The following is a 21,432-nucleotide window of genomic DNA, read 5'->3' as shown; positions in this document are numbered from 1 at the left end:
TGTTCCCATTCTTCTGAGGATCCTCCTTACTGTACAACAAAGATTTAAATGTAACCTTTCTTTTGGTGGGGAGTAGAAGACATATCCAATGATTTTGACTTTGAATAAAAGTTTTAAACTTAAAAAAACAGTGACAAGCATAGCTGAAAGGGACTCATACATAGTGCCTCTATGTTGCTGGGAGAGACTGCAATTTCCAAGGTTCTAGGCATCTCCCACACCACCAGTGATTCCGGAGTTTGCTTTAATTTCAACTGAGTATACAGCAGGAAAGTATACTTCTAGTGGGAAATAGTTAGATAGCCGAATATGGCTAAATTGGTGGGAGTCAGGGTAAAATTTTAAAGAAGACTAGAAAAATAAACATGAGTAATCCTCACTGTGCAGTCATTGGTCCAGGAACATCTCTATGTGCTATATGCAGAGTTAATGTTCTCGTCTATTCAGGACAGTATTTAATTTGATGAGATAGGCAAAAAGGAGTTGAAAAATTCTTTCTCAATGCATGTTATATTTATATACAAGCAGCTTTTCTGTGATGGTAAATGGAATATTGAGATTATCAGATAAATCTGAATACAATGGGAATAATTCAGAAATATCCATATTACTCACATTTACTATTTACTTATTTATTGGTACAGGGACATTATACCTCCAAGCCTACACCCCCCAGCCCCATTTCACTTTTATTTGGAAGCAGGGTCTTGCTAGGTTGATTAAGAGTCTCATTATTTGCTGAGCCTGTCCTAGAACCTGTGATCCTCCAGTTTCAGGCTCCCATATGCAAGAATTACAGGCGTGTGCTACCTCTCCTGGCTTCACTGTTTACCTTTTAAATTGTTGTGTGTAATTTTTCAAATAACCTCCTACATATATATTAGCTCAAATGCATGGTAAAGAAAATTAAGTATTTTATTGTACACAAGTGGAAAATCCCTAGTAACACTATTCTAAGGGGAAAAGCTGACGATGAATATGCAGTCATAACAACTGACAGCGATTGACACCTGACACTTGCCAGTCTCTGTGCTAGGTAATTTGTATGCATTTTCTTATTTGATCTGTACCGTAACATCTTAAAACCTCATTTCTATTTTATAGATGAGAGAACTGAGATTTAGAGACCTAAACTAACCCATGCAAGGTGAAATAGTTTATAACTGGCTGTTATAGGAATTTATTTATTTATTTATTTATTTATTTATTTATTTATTTATTGCAGCACTAGGGATGGAACCCAGGGGCATTCTACCTCCGAGCAATATTCCCAGCCCTATTTTTTTAGTCTTTATATTGAAACAGGTTCTCACTGACTTGCAAAGGGCCACACTAAGTAGCTGAGGCTGCCTGTGAACTGCAGTCCTCCTGTCTCAGCCTCCCAAATGCTGGGGTTACAAGTGAGTGCGGCCATGCCTGGATCATGCTATGCTGCTCTTGTGTTGTTCTGGGGAGATGACAGTAAACATTTGTCTACTGAGCTGACACCTAAATGAACAAATGCTGTGGTCCCTCCAAAGTCATCATATCTCCATAAATATGATCACTCTAGGATTAAAAGGGAATTTATTCTGAGATCATTTGTAACTTTTCAAAGGTTTATACATCAGTGACATCAAGTGAAGCTAATTCTTCAGTTTTTTAATCAGATGTTCAGAAAGCATCCATATTATTTGCACAACCCTTATAAACACAAGCTATGAAAGACCCCAGTGAATTCCTATTGATTTCATCAAAGAAAGCCTGATGGTTTTGCCCAGTTAGGGCTTGGCCCTTAAAACACAAGCTATGAAAGACCCCAGTGAATTCCTATTGATTTTATCAAAGAAAGCCTGATGGTTTTGCTCAGTCAGGGCTTGTACCTGTGGTGATGCTCAGTGGGGGCCTGGAAGAGGAAGAGAGATAGCTGTCCACAGCTATCACTTGTACCTCTTGGGGTGGCCTGTGGAGCCATGGAGGATAAGGCAGGATCCATGGGACATGACCCAACCCTGTCTCTAGTACCAGCCTCTCTTCAGTCACATGTTCCTCTAGGCTCACTTGTCCAGTATGCTACAGTCATCAAAGTAGGACATTAAGTACTGAGGTTCCTTTTCCTCTAAAGGTTATTATGGGGATTGATGAGATTACCTTTGTGAAAGATTCCAGCAAACATCAAATGAAAGCACTGCCTGCATATGAAGAGCTACTGTATTTGAAGCAGAACATCATCCTTTGCTTTTTTCTCGTGTCTGCCTCAGAGACCCATAACAACATTCTTTCTCCCATCTCCCCAGTCTGAATGTAGGTTGTAAGGAGGACACACCTCGAAGCTGAGGTCACAGCCTCTCTCCTTAGACTTTCAGGTCTGACATTTTCTTTCTAGTGCATTTTATGGACCTATAAATACATTTAAATAAATTAAAATATCCCTTTTAAAGTCTCAAAGCCAACTCTCAAAAAACTATTTCCTGGGCGTGGCATTTTTGGAATTTTTAACCTTAAGATAAATTTTGGGATGAACTTGGAAAACAGAATATTGTCCCGTTAGACTTCTAAGCAAATATTTTTTGCCACTTTATGATCTCAGTGATTGTTCCAGTACACAGACTGGAGTCCACCATTTTCTGTAAGACTTTTTTTTTTTTTAGAGTGATCACAGTTAAGAACACAGACATGAGTTTCACAGACATGTGTTCAAATACTGGATATGATTCTAATAGATGCCTGGCTCTAGGCAACAGCACAACTTTTTTAAGTCTTTGATCTTTTTCTGTTAAAGCAAAATAATAAGGATACTTTCTGAGTAGAGATGGTATGAGAGAACCAGATATTCATATCAAGTCCTTGTCACAAGTTTCAAATGATCATTACTGATGTTATTTATGTGTTTACAAAATCTATATAGAACAAATAATTTGGGGAGCAAAACATCAGTATGAGAACCAGAAGACTCTGTTTCTCTTTGTCCTCCTTCTAATCACTCAGAGACTGGAATGAAGTCACTGAATTTTTTGGTTTGTTTTCTGACAAGCTGATAGCTAGCCTTGCTTAAGAAAATATTTTCAGCCCTTCAGAAATATATCTGAACATTTCTCGACATACACATACACTTAAACATATACTTAGAATTTATATCTACCTGTCTGTCTTTAACCTATCTACCATGCAGCTGTTTCTGCAAGCCATAGAGAATTCAATTTACTCAGTGTTTCTGTGGGCAGGATGAATTAATTGTCCTTCAGTTTGCCCACTAAAAAAAGAGTTTGAAGCAAGTTAATTGGAAGTTTTACATCCCTAAGATTTTTTAATTGATCCTTTTTATTTCTATGTATAATTCTAGTATGCCCAATAGAGATATATAATATAAACCACTTCATCTCATCAATGAAGCCTTTCCTGACTCAGTGAGTCAGTCTGCCAATATATATTTTCATTACACCATGTACTCATCTCTTTGAGACCAAGACTTCTCACTGGATCTAGAATTTCTATAATATCTATTCTAACAGTAGCACAGTGCCTGTGCATATACTTTCCGTGTGGATTTTAGACTGTACTATAACTAAGAGCTAACTTCTGTGAGCTTTTGGATGAAGCCCACTAGCATCAGTTTCTTCTCACAGTATATTTCTTCAAGGAGATTATTTTCTAATAAGCCTTTTATTTTGTTTATAATGGATTGGTCCTTTTCTTAGGATATTTGGTAAAATCTGGAAATGTAAAAAAAAAAAAAAAAGTATCAATCATTTAATGCAATCCTTGGAAAATAACCAAGACTAGATGTCAGGGTGTGCTGAGCTGAACAAATTGGCTTCTCTTTTAAAAAGACCATCTGCGTTTTTAAAAATTACATTAATATCTTAAAATAATGGGCAACACGTAGGGAGAAAAGAGCTGAGTGGGTCCAGGATGCTTCCCATATTGTGCGATCTTGGTCAGGCTTCTGGACTCTTCATGCCCCTGTTTCTGAATGAACAATTACGCCCCATGAGCATAGTGTGACTATTAGATATGTGACATTGCAGAAAAGCACTGGGCACCTACTCTATATGCTTGTCCTCCCTTTTGAAAGATGTGTCATCAAAACAACATAGAAATTATAAGAAAGTTTCCCCAGTTATTGCTTAAAGTAGAAATTTCCTCTACTCATGTATCTTTAATCACAAGTAAATACTAAGGACATTCTGCATTAAACACAATCTTTCCCCTAGGAATTTCCACAGACCGATGGGCTCAATAGGATGACAAAGGAAAATCACATTTTCCACCTGAATCCGGGCTGATAGGAACTAAGGGGTTAGCACTTCTCATCTCCATTGGAGGTTCATGGGATTGTGGGGTTAAGGGTCCCTATATTAAAAGCTCAGCAGAAATTCAATTAATTGCTGAATATTTCCTTACACATTATATAAGAAATACTTTAATATAAAAGAATAAAAATGTATCAATAATGGTGTATGAGTAGTATCTTGCTAAACATGAATTCTCTGTAGGAAATTAATATAAGGGATTTTAGATATAACATATTTAAGAAGCAGCCACTAGTATGTAAGTTTTGTTCAAGGTAAGAAACCCAAATCACGGCCAGGCGTGGTGGCGCACGCTTGTAATCCCCGCGCTTGGGAGGCGGAGACAGGAGGATCTCGCAGGTTCGAAGCCAGCCGCGCTGGCGTAAGAGACCCTGTTTCAAAAATATAAAATAGGTCTGGGAGTGTAGCCCGGAGGAAGAAGGGCTTCCAGGAACCCCAGTACCACCAAAAAATAAAATAAAATAAAATAAAAATAAAAATAAAAAAGAAACCCAAATAGTATAGTTGTTTCAAATCACGTGTTTTATTCTGAAAGAACACTTTCTGAACATGCTTTATCCTAAGGCTTTGCCTTCAGCACTGAATGCTCTCTTGTTGTAGAATAAGAGATTATCTGAGCACATTATAGTAGTGCTAATTTCTACATTAAAACACCTGGCTGATTTCTTAATGAGTTTTCTTTAATGACTGTTTTCCCTTATGCATGTTATGTTTTATCCCCACAGACCAGGTGTGGCTGTGGAGGTGTGGGGGGCGAAGGCCTATTGACATGTGCTTCACTTATACCAAGTGTCTCCAGCAAACTCAAAGAGATGAGCGCATAGCACTAGTTCCCATTTACAGAAACGGGGTGTGTTTAATTACTCATACACGCTTAGGCAAAGGGAGTTCTGATGCTAAAGAATATTACATTAAAGAAGGAGATGTGTTCGTGATCGTGGCACAAGTCACAGAAATAGATAGCTCCAGCTGTTTTCAGTGTGGTAAGTTCCCGTTGAATGCACTATAGAATCATACTTTTCCCCCACAGCAGATAATCTGTATCTTTCTTCTTTAATACCTGTGCTTCTGCAAATCCAGTTTTTTTAAAATTATTTCATTCCTTTTGGGGATTGCACATTTGATCAGCAGTCAAGCTAACTTGTTTCTCAGTTTCTTATTTTTTTACATAGATTCATATGTGAGATCGGAGCAAGTACTGAGCTGGCAAAGCATTTTTTCAAAAGGTTCTCTTTGATTATTTTAAACATGTATCTCTGCCATGTTAGCATTTTAAGAAAATGGATGCTTAGGAAAGTACATCCCATCTTTCTTGTCAAAATTCATTTTCGCTACCCTAAGCCTAACAATCCCATGCTGTAAGAAGGTAAAATTGACTTAGCCATAAATATAACAGGAAAATATTAAAGGCAATTTGAATAATTATGGGGAGTAACAATTTATCTCGTGTTGTTAAGGAATTAGGTGATAAGTATAAATGAATGTTGAGATAATAACGAATTTACTGAGATGCTTTTCCATCTTGGCAAGTTTTCTCCAATGCATCTCTTCAAAATGCCTTTATATTTCTGTGAATTCTTGAAATATGTGATTCTGAACAGTAGCATTTTTGTGATGATGTGAGATTTTTATCATAAATAAGTTCTGTGGGTTTTTTTTCCTTTTTTTGAAACAGAATACTCTGAGGATTATGCATTTTGGGGATTTTTAAATTGACTTATTCAGGGCTTTCTGTTTTCCTTTTATATTTTTCTTTACATTTTGCATATTATATGTCAGTATTTTTCTTCCTCTAAATATGAAATGTGCATTTTTATCATTCAAGTAGCCTTTTTGCCCACCATTCAAATTTATCTCCTGATTTTAATCTAGTTAGATAAACATGTTAAACTAATCAATGTAGTTTAGCCCACAACTGTTTTTTTATAATTGTCTCATTAAGGAAGTATATGTTAGCTCTCTGAGACATTTTCTCCAATTACTTTAGGGTTTGGAATTACATTTACCATAAATTAAATTGCTGAAAATCTTCTATCTTTAACAAGTGAAAAATTCTTATATCAAACTTTTAAATAATGACTATTATAAATTTCAAAAGAGCTAAAAGAATTTTGTTTTGCTTTATGTTTGTTGTTGTTTATTTGTAGTACTGAGGATTGAACCAAGCGACATTCTACCTCCAAGCTACACCCCAGTCCCTTTTATTTTTTATTTTGAAATAGTCTTTCTGAGTTGCTCAGAGTCTCACTGAGTTACAAAGGCTGGCCTCGAACCTGCAATCCATCCTCCTGCTTTAGCCTCCACAATACTGGGATAACATGCATGTACCACCACACCCAGCTAAAAGAGAAATTTTTTAAATGTTCTCCAAACCACCCGTGTGATGATAGTAGTAATTCCTGTAGTTACAATGACTATAAGAATAGTTTTATAAAAGTGAATACACAGATCTATTGTATTTGAAACAGAACTTTGACAATTATTAGTGTGACCAAAGTGTTGAGCAGTTTTCATAAAATTCACCTTGTACAAATTCTGAATTCATTTTTCTTCCAGGCTGGCGAGGAATTGTAGAATTGAGATGCCCTCTTAAGTGTTATCTTGGTTGTTCTAACTTACAAAAGTGATTTTGAATAAGAAATATTTGGTGTTCTTTTTATAACCAGTTTTCAATTGGTAATTGTTTTCTGTATTGTTTAAAACGGAAAAATAGTTCTCCAAACAGTTGATAAATATTTCAGCTGATTTTTATACTAATTAGCCTGCCTTGATTATTCCACAATGTGTATATGTATGAAAACATCACATTGTGCCCCATAAATAATAAAATTATTTGTTGATTAAAATTTAAAAACTTGAATGTAAAAATAGAATACAAATTTTGGTCAATATGTGGATACATGATATAAACATATAATAAACAGGTTAAAATGAGTCAGCTTCATGTCAAGAAAATAATTATGACATTTAAAATCAGAGCATTTTCTATCTTGGCTGGAATTATTTATAATTTTACTTAGCTGAGTTATTTTATTCAGAAAGCAAAAAACTCTAGTCTGTAATAGAGGAAGCATCAAGTGACCAGGAGAAAAAATATTGTCTTCAAGTAGACATTAAAATTTTGCTAATCAATAGTTTCAATTTGCAAATGATACAAAATGTGTTCAGTTGTATAACTTTTACATTTTCAGCATCTTATCCATTTGTGACAGTGGATACCCAGGTATTGTTTGAAAAATGTTTGCAGAATTGCACGTAGAGAAGTAGGCATTGCATGATTTAGACATCCTGCTTGTTTTCTTCTCATGTATTAGAAAACTACGTTACTCTTATTTATTTGTGCATGTATAATTATATGCCTTTCTCTTTGTGTGGATACAAGTAGGCAGACAAGTGAAAGGAATGTAGAACTCTGTAAATTGGCCTCCATGAAGCCCTGCTGGTAAGGAAAATGGGAGTCTATTACTGTCCGCATGGGTCCAGATAAGAACCGGGGACTAGCAAAGCTGGGTCATCCAATATTTACACTTCAATTTGAAAATGCCGTTGTGACTGATTTATTGGACTAGCTGAACACAGCAGGGGGCACGCATCTGTATTCTTTCACACTACTTTCTTTCGTGCTCCTGTCTAAAATCCCTTACAGTTCCCAAGGCTCTCGCCTTCACCCCAGGTATTAACATCGAGGTTTCCATCTCTTACTAAATGGAAAGTGCCTAAGTGCCTGCCTCCCCCACCTCAGGCCAGTCCCGGCCTCTCTGCCGCAGGTTGTCCTCCTCTTCACTCAAGTTGAGAGAAGAGCGGAGAAGGCAGAAATGGCCTGGGATGGTGCTGGTGTGTTCTGAGAATGTCCAGACGCCTTTTATTTTTCTCATGAGTTTTTTGCCTATTTGTTTGTTTGTGTCTATGAAGAACATTTTGCTGGAGTCTTCCAATGCCCGAGCATGCTGTAAATTCCTTCAGTGAGCCGCCTACTCCCTTCTCCCTTCATACCTCTAGAAAAGCTCCTGAGCATTAAACATTTCAGCTGTGAGCAGAAGCCAATGCCTTCGTTCCCCAAGCTTTGGAGACCATGCACTGTGGGCTCTTTGCCCACTTCTCTTCCCAGTAGTTACAGTGTCCATAGATTTCAAAGCCCAAATTTTATTTGCTATTCAGGATACACACAGACAATATCAAGTTGTGCCTGTGAAAGTGTGGTGGTCTTTCAGGGGGATGACACCAATGGAGAGAAAAAACAATGAACTTCCCTAGTAGGAAGAGCCTCTTTCCTCAACATGGGAACATTGAAAATCTTTCAAGGATCAAGGGGGAAATTTGCTTTTGCCCATGAAGCAAGTGGATGAAATTACTATTTGTTGTGAGTTGCTGGGGATCAAATTTAGAGATATTTACCCCCAAGCTATACTTCCAGCCCTTTTTTAATTTTTTGTTTTGAAACAGGGTCTTGTTAAGTTCCTGAGAGTCTCCTTAAATTGCTGAGACTGGTCTTGAACCTGCAGTCCTCCTGTCTCAGCCTCCTAAGGACTGAGATTGCAGACGTGTGCCACCACACCTGACTTGAAAACACTATTGAAAGCATGTTAGCAAAGCCTGCTAGAAGCTATTTGTCTGGCACATGGGTGATTTCTTTTCTTTCAGATCTGAGTCCCCCACTCTTTTTTTTTTTAATTTGGGATGTTCTGTTTATGAAGTATTTATAATTCCCATTTACCAGAAATGTTTTTGGGCCATTGCCAAAAGCACCAGGTCTGCTGTTTCTGAACTTAAAAAAAAAATAAAAATTCTTTGCTTTTGTTCTGTTTAATTATGTAGGCTTTGCTTTCCTCTTATTGGGACTATGATTCAGTCCTTTTAGTGTGTAATTATCCCATGTGTCCTCGATTTGAAAAAGTGAGAATCTCTATATTTTTGTCAGAAAGCGGGGTGTTATTCAGCTTTGAAAATCTTTTGCAGCATTTTATTTTCAGTTGTGCCTTTGTGATCCTGAATGTAAACAAATGAATTTGAATTTCTACTTGGTAAAAAGAACTGGTCTTGAAATAAATTAACCAAAAAAAAAAAAAGTGGAGGGAAAGTTTAAGCATCCATTGCCTTATGTTAAAAACACCTGTGAACACTCTAAATGTCAGGTGGCAAGGGCAGACCAAATAACATCCCTCTAGGTCTAATACTTTTATGGAGGACAGGAAAATGAACTGCTAAAAAAAATCACTTAATTTCCAGGTTCTGAACGTGTAAGGATTAAGGAGCTTACACTTTGTAAATTCACAAGACCCTTCTATGATACAAGGGGCATGGCACATGGACTGAAAGAGAAACGACAACTGCTTGCTCTCTCTCTAATAGTATATTTAGTATATTTAGATAAGGATAAGTAGAATTTTAACAACTCCTTTTGAAGAAAGGATACTTTGGGAATTTTTTTAAAGTTCTGATTTTACTACTTTTGCAGGGTTTATTGCCATTGCTAGGTCCCCTCTGCTTCATAAAGCTAAATAGCCTGGAGTTTAGAGTGAAATCTCACTTAAGAAGGAGGGCTCTTTTTTTGCTGACGCCTGCCCAAGTCAAGTCACGAGCCACTGTATTTCTAGAAAGGGAATATCTGGCACACTTGTTTGCCTGAAGAAGCCCAGTCCATGACTGTTTCATTCAGGCATGTAGGTTTCTTCCTGGGGGAGGTCTGTGGCTGAGCCTCTTGAAGGCCAGCAGTGCTTATCGGTCCTCCCTCGGCCTCTTGGCTGTCACTGTTACACTGCAATGGACAGCTCCAGGAGGCAGAGGGCCCAGAATCATCAATGCTCACAAGATGAATCCACTCTTGATCCTCTTTGTATGATATAAGAGAGTGCTTTCCTTCCATTCTGCCACGTTTTATTATGCCACAAAGATGGGGTTAGTTTGGAAGACAAATCTGAGCTAGAAATACTAAAATATATATATTGACAGGCAGATGCTACTAGTAAATTAGGCTTGAATAAATGTGTTAAGCCATACTGTGAATTCATCACAGTCTTGAGCTAGGTCTTCAATTATCATGATGCTTAGGTTTGTTCATCTATATAAAATACCAAGAGCTTTTTTCATTGGAAAGGCCCAAAGGAACTATATATTCTATTATTGCTAATAGGGAATATTATTTCTCAAATAACTGAATTTCTTTTGTCCTTGTATCAATAAATTTTAGTTTAAAATGCTTTATTTGGTCTCTTTCTTTTTATATATCTGCCCTTTGCGTTTCTTCTTCCCTCCATGATCTGCTTTTGATTCCCTTCCACTACTTTACAGGTCTTTTAAAGTTCATGGGGTCATTTTTCTTTCCTTTTTTTCTTTCTAGCTTCCACATATAAGAGAAAACACGTGACTCTTGACTTTCTGAGCCTGGCTGGTCTCACTTAGCATGATGTTCTCCAGTTCCATCCATTTTCCTGCAAGTGACATAATTTTGTTCTTCTTTATTGCTAAGTAAAACTCCAATGTGTATATATACATTCCCTTTATCTAGGTATCTGTTGATGAACACTGAGGTTGGGTCCATAATTAATTAGTTCTTGTGATTTGTGCTGCTGTAAACATGGGTATGCATGTATTTCTCTGGTATTTGCTTTTCTTTTGGAAACATAATGGGTAGTGGTATATGGTTCTATGGTAATTATATTTTTTTCTTTTAAAAGCTTCCATACTCATCTCCATAATCATTGAACTTATAATTCCATTGATAGTGTATAAGTGCTTCTTTTCCTCTACATCCTCACCACCATTTATTGTTACTTATATTTTTGATGATGGAATCTCAGTGCAGTTTTGATTTGCATTTTCCTAATTGCTGAAGATGTCAATGATTTTATGTCAATGGCATGCTGTTTTTGTTACTTTAGCTCTATAATATAATTTGAAATCAGATATTGTGATACTTTCAACATTGTTCTTATTGCTCAGAATTACTTTGGCTATTCTGAGTTTTTTGTTCTTCCATATGAATGATCATATGACTTTTGTTCTTAAAAGAACAAACTTTTTAAAGTACCTAGGACATTTCCTAACCATCTCTCATTTTATTTATTTATTTATTTATTTATTTATTTATCTATTGGTGGTACGGGGGTTCCTGGAAACCCTTCTACCTCTGGGCTACACTCCCAGATCTATTTTATATATTTTTATTTGGAAACAGGGTCTCTTAAGCCAGCGCAGCTGGCTTAGAACCTGCGCAATCCTTCTGTCTCCGCCTCCCAAGCGCGGGGATTATAGCGTGTGCCACCACGCCCAGCTGCCATCTTTCATTTTAAATACTGGTTGTCACTATGATTTAAATATATATTATTCAGTTAAAATTAGAGAATTTTCTCATGTTTACTGTTGTAAAGACCTAAGAAAAATAATGATCCAAAAGGCATGGATCAGATTTCCAGAAACTTCCACAGCCCATAAAGGAGTCACACATGGAAAATTTTGTACATATCAGGGCATAGTTCATTGTTTTTGTTTTTAAACAAACAGTATTTAGTTTATTTGAATAACCACACTAAGTTTCTTTGAAATCATGATTATTTTTAAAAACTACATACTCTTATATAACCAGGTTTTAATGACTTAAGAAAATATGTACTAGGTGTGGTGGTATACATCTCTAAACCCAGTACTTACCCAGTGCTTGGGAGGCTGAGACAAGAGAATCGAAGGTTTAAGGCCAGCCTCAGGAACTTAGTGAGGCCTTCAGCCACTTAGTGAGAACCTGTTTCAAATAAAAAATAAAATAGAAATGGGGATCTAGGTCAGAAGTAGTATGTCTCTGGGTTCAACTGTCTATAACAAAAAAGCATAAATGTTATAAATAAATAATAGCCATGATTATTATTACCACAAAGTGATTTTTACCATATGCTTCATATGATTGAATATGAGTTACTAGAACAACCTAGACATTTATGTGTTGTGTGGCTTATTTTACAAAGGGGAAAACCCTATGAGAGGTGTTCTAGGTTGCACAGAAACACTCATCAGCAGGTTAGTGAAATTGTAAAGTCTGTGCTTAGAGGTTACCTTTGCTGCTTTATCACACTTCAAGGAGACAGCATCTTCTCAGAGCAGGTTTGTTTTCTTCCTGTATGTTTTTGCAACCACTGGTAGTAACCTTTACCAGGAATCTCATTTCAAAAAGTTGCTATTTTAGCATAGAAAAAGTCCATGTACTGCAATGATCATTGCAAATGATTTTAAATAATTTTTCCCACTAGCTAAAAGGTATCACATATCTCTTACTTCCTTCTTTTAGCATTCTGCTAATCGCTTGCCTTCCATCTCATTTTACCATTATCCACTTTTAATATTTCCACAATAATAAAAAAATAATGTCATGCATACAAAAATGAACTAGCTCTCTGTGCATGAATCACCTTCAGCGCACTCTCTAAAGGGTCTGGCAGGGAATAAAGGTGGCTTTTCTTCCTGTCTTAGGCCAAGGACACTTGTCCAAGAGAACACTGCTTTTCTCTACCACTAGGGGGAGGTAGAGAGCAGGCAGGCATTTCCACTCCTCTTCAGTATATAATTGACGCCCAGTTATGGGTTATTAAAAAAAAAAAAACTAACTATAAACACTCAAAGAAAGAAAAAATTACCAAGAAAAACATCTATGCTATGATTTTAATTTGTTTAGGTCTACTTAGTTTTAAAGGCAAAATCCACACTAATGTTAATGTTGTTTAAAACAACAGTTTATAGCTTCACTGAATAAGTTTATTCAGTGTATCGAGTGTATCGACTTTCAGATTCATTATTATTTTACATAGTTAATATGTTCTGTTTAATTCTAGTTAATTAGAAACAATATATAAAATAATTTAAGCAAAAAGTTGTGTTAAACTGGAGTTGGGGAAGAGCTTTCCTATATAGAGGCAGCACAGAAAAATCTTGAGTGACAAAACTGGCTGTGTGAAGGCACAGGGTGGACACTAATCTCATGCATTTGTCAAAAGTCACAGAACTGTACATCATAAAAAAAATGAATTTTTCTGTGTAATTTTAAGCAAAATCAATTAGGAGCTGGAGGGAAAAATAAAACACAGACTGTGACAAATGAATTTAATTGCATTATACACATGAACCACAAAACCACATTGAAGGGAATGAGGGAGAAAGGAGCTGACCTATGTAACTGGAAAGCAGCAATTTGAATGAATATTATAGGCTTTGACTAGATATTATATGCTAAAGATAAAAAAGTACCACGTGTAGCACTAGAATCTATAGAATCTAATTCATGGATTTGTTTCTCTTCAGCATATTAGTAAGGAATTCTGAAATTAATTTATTTGCCTACTAGAGTTGAACAAATAGTTGAATCTATCATAGGTCATGAGAGCAAGAATATTCTCTGTGAGGGTAAGAAAAGGAAAAGATAGAACCCTGGGGTCCTGGGTGAGAATCAGGAGTATCAATGTATGTTATAGTTTGCATCTGCAGTGTCCCCCCAAAAGCCAATGTGTGAAGCAAGGAGTTATGTCCAGAAGTGAAAAGATCAAGCCAGGCGTGGTGGCACATGCCTGTAATCCCAGGACTTGGGAGGCTGAGACAGGAGGATCACAGGTTCACAGCCAGCCTCAGCTACTTAGTGAGGCCCTTTGAAACTTAGTAAGACCTGTTTAAAAATAAAGAAAAAATATAGGGCCGGGGGTGTAGCTCAGACGTAGAATGTCCTTGGGTTCAATCTTCAGCACCATAAAAAAAAAGAAGTAAAAAGATTGGATCTTCAGGGTTTTGACCATATCAGTTTTGACCTTATCTGTTTGATGGGTTAATAATCTGAATGGATTTACTGAGAGGTAGTGAAAACTATGTGGGACAAGGCTAAAGGTATTAGGTCACTGGCGGGCATGGTCTTGAGAACTTTCCCAGTCCCTGGTCCCTTCCTTTCCCTCTCAATCTCTCTACTGTCAGCTGCCGTGAGCTGAGCAGCCTTCCTCTGCCAAGCCCTGCCACCATGATGTTTCTGCCATGTAGCTTTCGCCATGGACCAAACTTCTGAAACTGTGAGCTCAAATAACCTCTCTGCTAAGTTCTACTTATCAGCTTTTTTGAGTTGCAGTGTCATAAAGCTGACTAATACAATGCAGTACATTAAAAACAGGTTTGCATACACACACAAAAACAGATTAAAAATATAGATGCTTATGTATGCATGAATATACATAGCTAATATGCATACATGCATGAATATACATACCTATATTTTTTAGTTCTCTTCACTGATAAGACTAGAAGCAGTGTTTTTCCCAGTCACAGTGAACACGATTGTTGCCCATATATTAGTTTCTAAATACCATTCTGCAATAAATAAAAGGTAGGATTCCTTAGAAAACTACTTGATTCCAGGGCAGGGGAAGTATAAGAAATGACTAAATGTATAGGTTCCCAAAGTGGGTGATATCATTCCTAGGGAGGGGGGTGCTAGAATATAATGTAGATGCAAAAAAATATATAAATTTGTCACTGTATCTTTCTGTTTATTTGCTCGAATAAGATAGATTTCCATAGTGTTGGTGAGTTGTTGTTGTTTTTTTTTTTTTTTTCTTAAATTAAGGTCCATTTGGCAACCTGCAGTAGAGCATCTTGCAATTCCAGAAAGGGGAGAGGGAAAAAATGGAGACCAGCAAGTGAGGCATAATGAAAGCACAGGAGCCCAAAAAAGTTTTAATGACAAGATTTCAATGATAATGGATCATAACCTAAAGAATAGAATAATAATTTCTCAGACTTTTGGCTAAGATTATGAGTGCAAAGAATAGAATAGATATCCATGAGCCTATATTGACAGGAATAAGTAAATGAGGTGAAATAATAACTCCTGCTTAGAGATGAATTTCAATTTTAAATGCAGAAGGAAAGATCAAAATTTTAGAAATACAGAATTATAATTAGTAAATTTTTATTAGAATGCCTCCATAAAAACCATTGCAAAACAAAATCTGCTAAAGCTATCAGCAAAAGTATAAGCAAAATAGGGTTTATGCATAGTTTCAGTATCTCCTCCAAAATATTTAGTAATTGCATGTGAAAAATAGTAATTTCACAGCAGACCATCTTAGCAGACATTATCTCAGCCAAGGTTATCATCTCCAGTAATACAAATTGTCACAACAAACCTACTGATATCTGCATTAAGAACATATCACCTGTACAGTCTCTCTCCAGGTAATGCATTGTCTCAATGTAATCATGAGAAAAGATCAGGCAAAGTACATGAGGGGACAATCTACAAAACAACTGAGCAGTAGTATTCAAAGACCTCCATGGAAAACAAGGAAGGCCAATGAACTACTCTAGACTGGAGGAGACTGAGGAGCATGACAGCTACATGCAATACCGTATCCTGGACAGAAAAAAATTACAGTAGTGGAAAAGCTGGAGAAACAAAAAGGTTCTGTTCTGTGTTTTAGTTAATAGTATTTCATCAAAGCTTTTGGTTTTCACTGGGCATGGTGGTGCATGCTTGTAATCCCCCCCCCTCCCCGCTTGGGAGGTGGAGATAGGAGGATCGTGCAGGTTCAAAGCCAGCCCTGCTGGCTTAAGAGACCCTGTTTCCAAATAAAAAAGTATAAAAATAGGTCTGGGAGTGTAACCTGGAGGTAGAAGTGTATCCAGGAATCCAAGTACCACCAAAAAAAAAAAAAAGTAAAGAAAGTAGTTATGCTATGTTTAATTTTTAAAAAAAAAAAAATCTCTCCTTTTAAGTACGTAGCTGGTTACTCTCAAATGTTCTTTCAGAAGAGAAGTTCCTGGATCAGGTGCCTGGACAAGGACCTTGAATTGTTCACAGATTACTATTTCCATTCTTTCCTTCTTAGAGTACTTTTTATTGACAATTCTTTTGCTGTTTATAAACTATATTTTTATATTTAAATACAGCAGGTTGCTTTTATTGTCCTGCTTTCAAAGACCCAATATAAATTTTTTGACCTTCCCTTTTGGATATACACATGTGCACACAGAAAATAGTCAAGCTTTAATAAACCTATGTCTTACCTATAAATTTGCTAAGGCATTTGGAACTTTTGATTACCCAAGATGCCAGAAGGCATGTAAACTCTAGTATCACAGACATTGCTTTGTGGGTGACCTGGAAGCTCTGCTTACAGAGTATCTCATTCAGAGCGTCTAGGTCACAACTCTACCTGACATTTCTGAAGTGGACCTTCATAACCCCAAGACCAGCTATTAGGCATATTTAATATTAGGCTGGCCAGAGCAGCCAGTCAGCCAAGATTGCCACAGATGAGTTGGAGTGAGTCACCGAGTACACACAGCCCCAGAGAAGCTTGCCACTGCTTACTCCTCTCCTCTCAGCATGTCACAGACGAAGCTCTAGAAGGGCTGGAACGCTCCTGCTACCTGTGAGGGTGATTTAATTAACAAAGTGCTGCTTCAGGATCTTCCACCTGTTTCTAGCTTCTTCCTGGCCTTCAGACAAGATACAGAACATTTCTACTCCCTTGAAGGATCTCTTATGATGCCCTTCTTAGCCACACCCTCCCTAAATCCCTGCTGAGCTGCACTCTGTTCTCTGTACCATTATATACTATATAAAAATAATTAATAAAGAAAGATTAATTTGCCTGATCTCCATCAAAATGCAGTCTTTCTTCTGTAATCTGGACAGTAGATACCACCATATGTATAGTCTACCATCAGAACCTTAATATGTGTATTTGGGTATTTGTGAGAAATGGTACACTTGGGGCTTAGTGATAAATTCAAAGGCCTCAGCACCAAACTACTAAAGATCAAATTCCCACGCTGTCTTTGTCATACTGGCTGTGTGGTGTTGGAAAAATTAGGAGACTTCTCTGAAACAACATTTTCTTACCAAAAGAAGACAAAAGAAATAACAGTAATGATGTTTGCCTCAACAGTACTTTGGACAGAACTAAATGGGATGGTTTAAGTAAGTTACTCAGCCTAACAAGGGTTACGTCCTAATCCTCCCGTGGGCACCACCTTACTGTGGTGACTCTGTCAAGAGTTCAGAACATAAAGAAAAGGCAACTGATAGGTGAAAATCCAAATTCCTAGCTCTGCTTTCTTAGAAAATAAAAGTCAAATTCACCCAAGGTTTTGGGTTTTTGTTTTTATTTTCTTGGCACTGGGGATTGAACCCAAGTTCTACCAATAGGCAAACACTACTACTGAGCTCTATGTCCAGCTTTTTTTATATTTCATTTTGAGACAGTGTTTCACTAAGTTGCCCAAGCTGGCCTCTGATCTGTGATCCTCCTACCTCAGCCTTCCATGTAGCTGAAATTACAGAATTGTGCCACGGTACCCAGATGAACAAGATTCTTCAACAAGATAATTCATTAATAATCATGAGGTATAAATTGAGAATTAAAATTAGAAACTATATTTGATCAGTATTTAAAAATTATGAATAATAGTGAATAGCAATATTCTATTTTTATTAGTAGTATTTTTTTAACTTTTTAACTGTATTAGAATTTAACTCTAAGAAATGCCTTTATTTTTCTGTGTGAGCCTGGCTTGCAGCACAGCAGTAAATGTACACCTGGACAGGTTTATATTCCTTCTCTACTAAGCATGCAGATCCCAAGAGCAGTTGGGCAGAGCAGCGTCTATAATTGATAGAACATACTGGTAAATCAACACATTTACTTTCCCCCAATGAGTCATACAGCTGTATACATCTAAAATAACCCATAATTCTACCTCCCACGAACCAGTTTGGAGACTATCTGCTAATGTTTGTTTAGCAGTTGATAAAAATGCAATAATTATGTTGAATTTGTTTTTCTCTTTGGCATTTCTAATGTTCATTTCCAAACAGGTCTCTTAGAGACATATCTGGGAGGCAATCCGTTCAGTTTCTCCACATCACCTTCAATATCCTAGTAGCAATATGGATGAAAGTAGGTGTATACATTGTCAGCAATATTTTCCTTTACTTTAGTTGAGCCGTATTTTAGCACAAATGCCAGAGATGTAGCGGCTTTATGAAGTTTTAGAAAATTCTCAAAAATTATACAGTTTAACAATGGCAATGAAATAGGAATTTCCCCTGGCTTTGTGAATTAATTACTACATTGGTACATACATGAATGTCTGCAAAATATTCTACTTTGTATTCAAAACATATGTATATGTTAGAAATCCATCTTTTAACTTCTTTTATATCTATATGAGGAGACCATCTACTATGTCATTACTTTATAAGTCTAGAATTGGGGCTATTTGTGGGAACCTTTTTTATTTTTTATTTATTTATTTATTTATTTATTTATTTATTTATGCTGATTCCCCTACTAAAAATCTGGAACTAGGTATGGCATATAAAGATTTTGGCATTGCCTTGAAGCTAGACTTTGTCGGGCATGCAGAGCTGTCTGGTGAATGTTGCAGAATCTCTAGCACAGGTAACCTAAATCAGACTCAATCATAAACTGAGAAGATCCTAATTTAAAGAGTGTCTCACCTCTGATGAGTCCCTGGGTATCCCTTATTTATTCTCTACTTTGTTTTCATATTGGTGATTAGAAGAAATAAGGTTTCCCAGGGAAAAATTTTTAAAATACACACTGTATTTGTGAAAGCATCAAGAATTAGAGAGAGAATATTTTATGAGCACAGAGACAACTTGTGGGAATATTCATAGAAGGGCAGAGATGAAAAGCAAGCTTTCAGTATGCTCTGAGGATCAAGACTTCTAATGTGTTTATAGGTTTGATACTTATATAATTATTTATTAAGTTATCTAATTGTCAGTGTGTTTTTTTAGCCCTTCTCTAGATTCCACCTAAAGCTTTAAATAGAAGCGTTACATTTAGGACCCTTACTGACAATAATTAAATAGCGCTGCTACCATTAATTGAAGGTTTTTTTTATGTTCTAAGCATTGGGGTATGAGATTTACATGAACTTTTTTTTTTTTATTCTTAAACCATCTGTTATAGGTAGATACACAATGGGCCTTGAAGAGCTCATTAATTGGTGTTTGGAGTTGATGTAATTGAGTCAAAAAGGTTGGAATCCCAGCAGTGGATAAATCCATTGTAGTGGGTTAACCTGGGTAGTGGCCTGGGCTGGAGAAGGTGCTTCCCTGGGGTTGCAGCCTTGGAGATGCTCTATGGCTCTCTCTCTCCTTCCCCTCCCCCTCCCCCTCCCCCTCCCCCTCCCTCTCCCTCTCCCTCTCCCTTCCCCTCCCCCTCCCTCTCCCTCTCCCTCTCCCTCTCCCTCTCCCTCTCCCTCTCCCTCTCCCTCTCCCTCTCCCTCTCTCTCTCCCTCTCTCTCTCTCTGTCTCTCTTTCTATTTCTACCAAGCAGTGGAATTGCTGAATCTTACTATAGTTCTATTTTCTAATTTTGGGAGAACCTCCATACTATTTTCCATATTGACTCTACCAATTACATTTGTATCAATGGAGTTTGAGAGTCCCCATTTCTCTACATCTTAGCCAACACATATCTTTCCTCTCTTTGATAATGAACGGATTATTAGTAAAGTTGAGCTTTTTTATATATATCCATTGGCCATCTACATATCTTCTTTTGGAAGTGTCTATTCAGGTCCTTTGCCTCCCCCGCCACTCACACTGGGTTTGAACCCAGTGGTGCTCTACCACTGAACTAAATCCCCCAACACTTTTTTTTTTAGATAGATGTCCACAAGTTTTCCAGATTGGCCTCAAACTTGCAATCCTCCTACCTCCTCCTCCTGAGTAGCTTGGATTACTGGTGCGTGTTACACTCCAAGCTCCGCTGCCTGTTTTTTTCTTTATATTGAGTTGTTTTATTTAGTCAAATACATAGCTTGAAAATATTTTCTCCCACTCTATATGCTATGTCTTCATTCTGATGCTTGTTTACTGTGCAAAAGCTTCTGATGTAATCCCATTGCCCATTTTTGTTTGCATTGCCTGCGCTTTTGGGGCAATAGTCTGAAACAACAGCAACAACAGCAACAACAAAATACTGCCTAGACCAATATCATGGAGTTTTTTCCTCTTCTTTTCTTCTAGTGGTTTTACAATTTTAAGTTCTATGTTTAACTAATTAATATATTTCAAGTAGATATTTTGTACAGGCTATGAGATATAGGTCTAGTTTCATTCATTTGCATGTTGAAAGACAGTTTTGCCAACATCATTATTAAAGAGACTTTTTCTCCACTGTTTATTCTTGACATCTTTATCATAAGTCAGTGGACCATAATGTGTTAATTTTCTTATGGACTCTCTGTATTTTACTCCACTGGCCTATGTGTATATTTCTATGCAATAACCATGCTGTTTTAATTACTATAGCTTCATAGTAGATCTTGAAGTCAGGTAGTATGAGGCCTCCTTCCTTTTTTGCAGAAGAAGGCTTTAGGTATTTGTGGTATTTTTGGTTTCATAAAAATTTCAGGATTTCTTTTCCACTTTCATAAAACATGCCATTGGATTTTGATAGGGATTGCATTGAATCTGTAGATGATTTTGATACTATGAACAAATTTACAATATTAATTCTTCCAATCTATGAACATAGTATATTTTCCATTTATTTGCATATTTTAAAATTTCTTTTATCAGTGTTTTACAGTTTTCATCTACAGATCTTTCATCTTGATTAATTTTATTAAACATCCACTTTAAATGAGATTCTATTATTTATTTTCACTTTAGAAAATTCATTGTTAGTGCATAGAAACATCACTGATAACATTCATTTTGTGTGGGTGTGGTGCCAAAGATCGAACCCATGGGCATTCTACTTCCAGCCCTATTTTATTTTTACTTTAAACAGGGTTTCATTAGGTTGATGAGAGTCTCACTACTTGCTGAGGCTCTCCTCAAACCTGTGATCTTCCTGCCTCATCCTCATAAGTACTGGGATTACAGGCCTGTGCCACCATGCCCAGCTACTGATAGGATATTCTTAAATGAGGTACTGAATACATGCTTGAGTAGTTACATTTAGAAATTTACATATAGGTGGGCATGGTGGTACTCACAGGTACTTGGGAGGATTGCATATTCAAGAACAGCCTCGGGAAGGTAGCAAGACTGAGCAACCTAGTGAGACTCTGTTTCAAATATCAAACACCAAAAGAACTAGAGGTGTAATTTGGAGGTAGAATGTTCCTGTAT

General features: G+C 36.8%; 1 protein-coding gene across 1 annotated transcript in view; it reads left to right on the top strand.

Moving 5' to 3' along the window:
* CHSY3 (chondroitin sulfate synthase 3) overlaps nt 1–21,432 on the top strand; it is a gene marked incomplete at both ends in the record, with an annotated part of 277,339 nt that overhangs the window by 167,596 nt on the left and 88,311 nt on the right. The gene's annotated exons all lie outside the window — the stretch shown is intronic.

Source organism: Muscardinus avellanarius, assembly GCF_963383645.1.
Source record: "Muscardinus avellanarius genome assembly, chromosome: 7".
Classification (NCBI taxonomy): domain Eukaryota; kingdom Metazoa; phylum Chordata; class Mammalia; order Rodentia; family Gliridae; genus Muscardinus; species Muscardinus avellanarius.
This window is presented reverse-complemented; position numbering and strand designations above follow the sequence as displayed.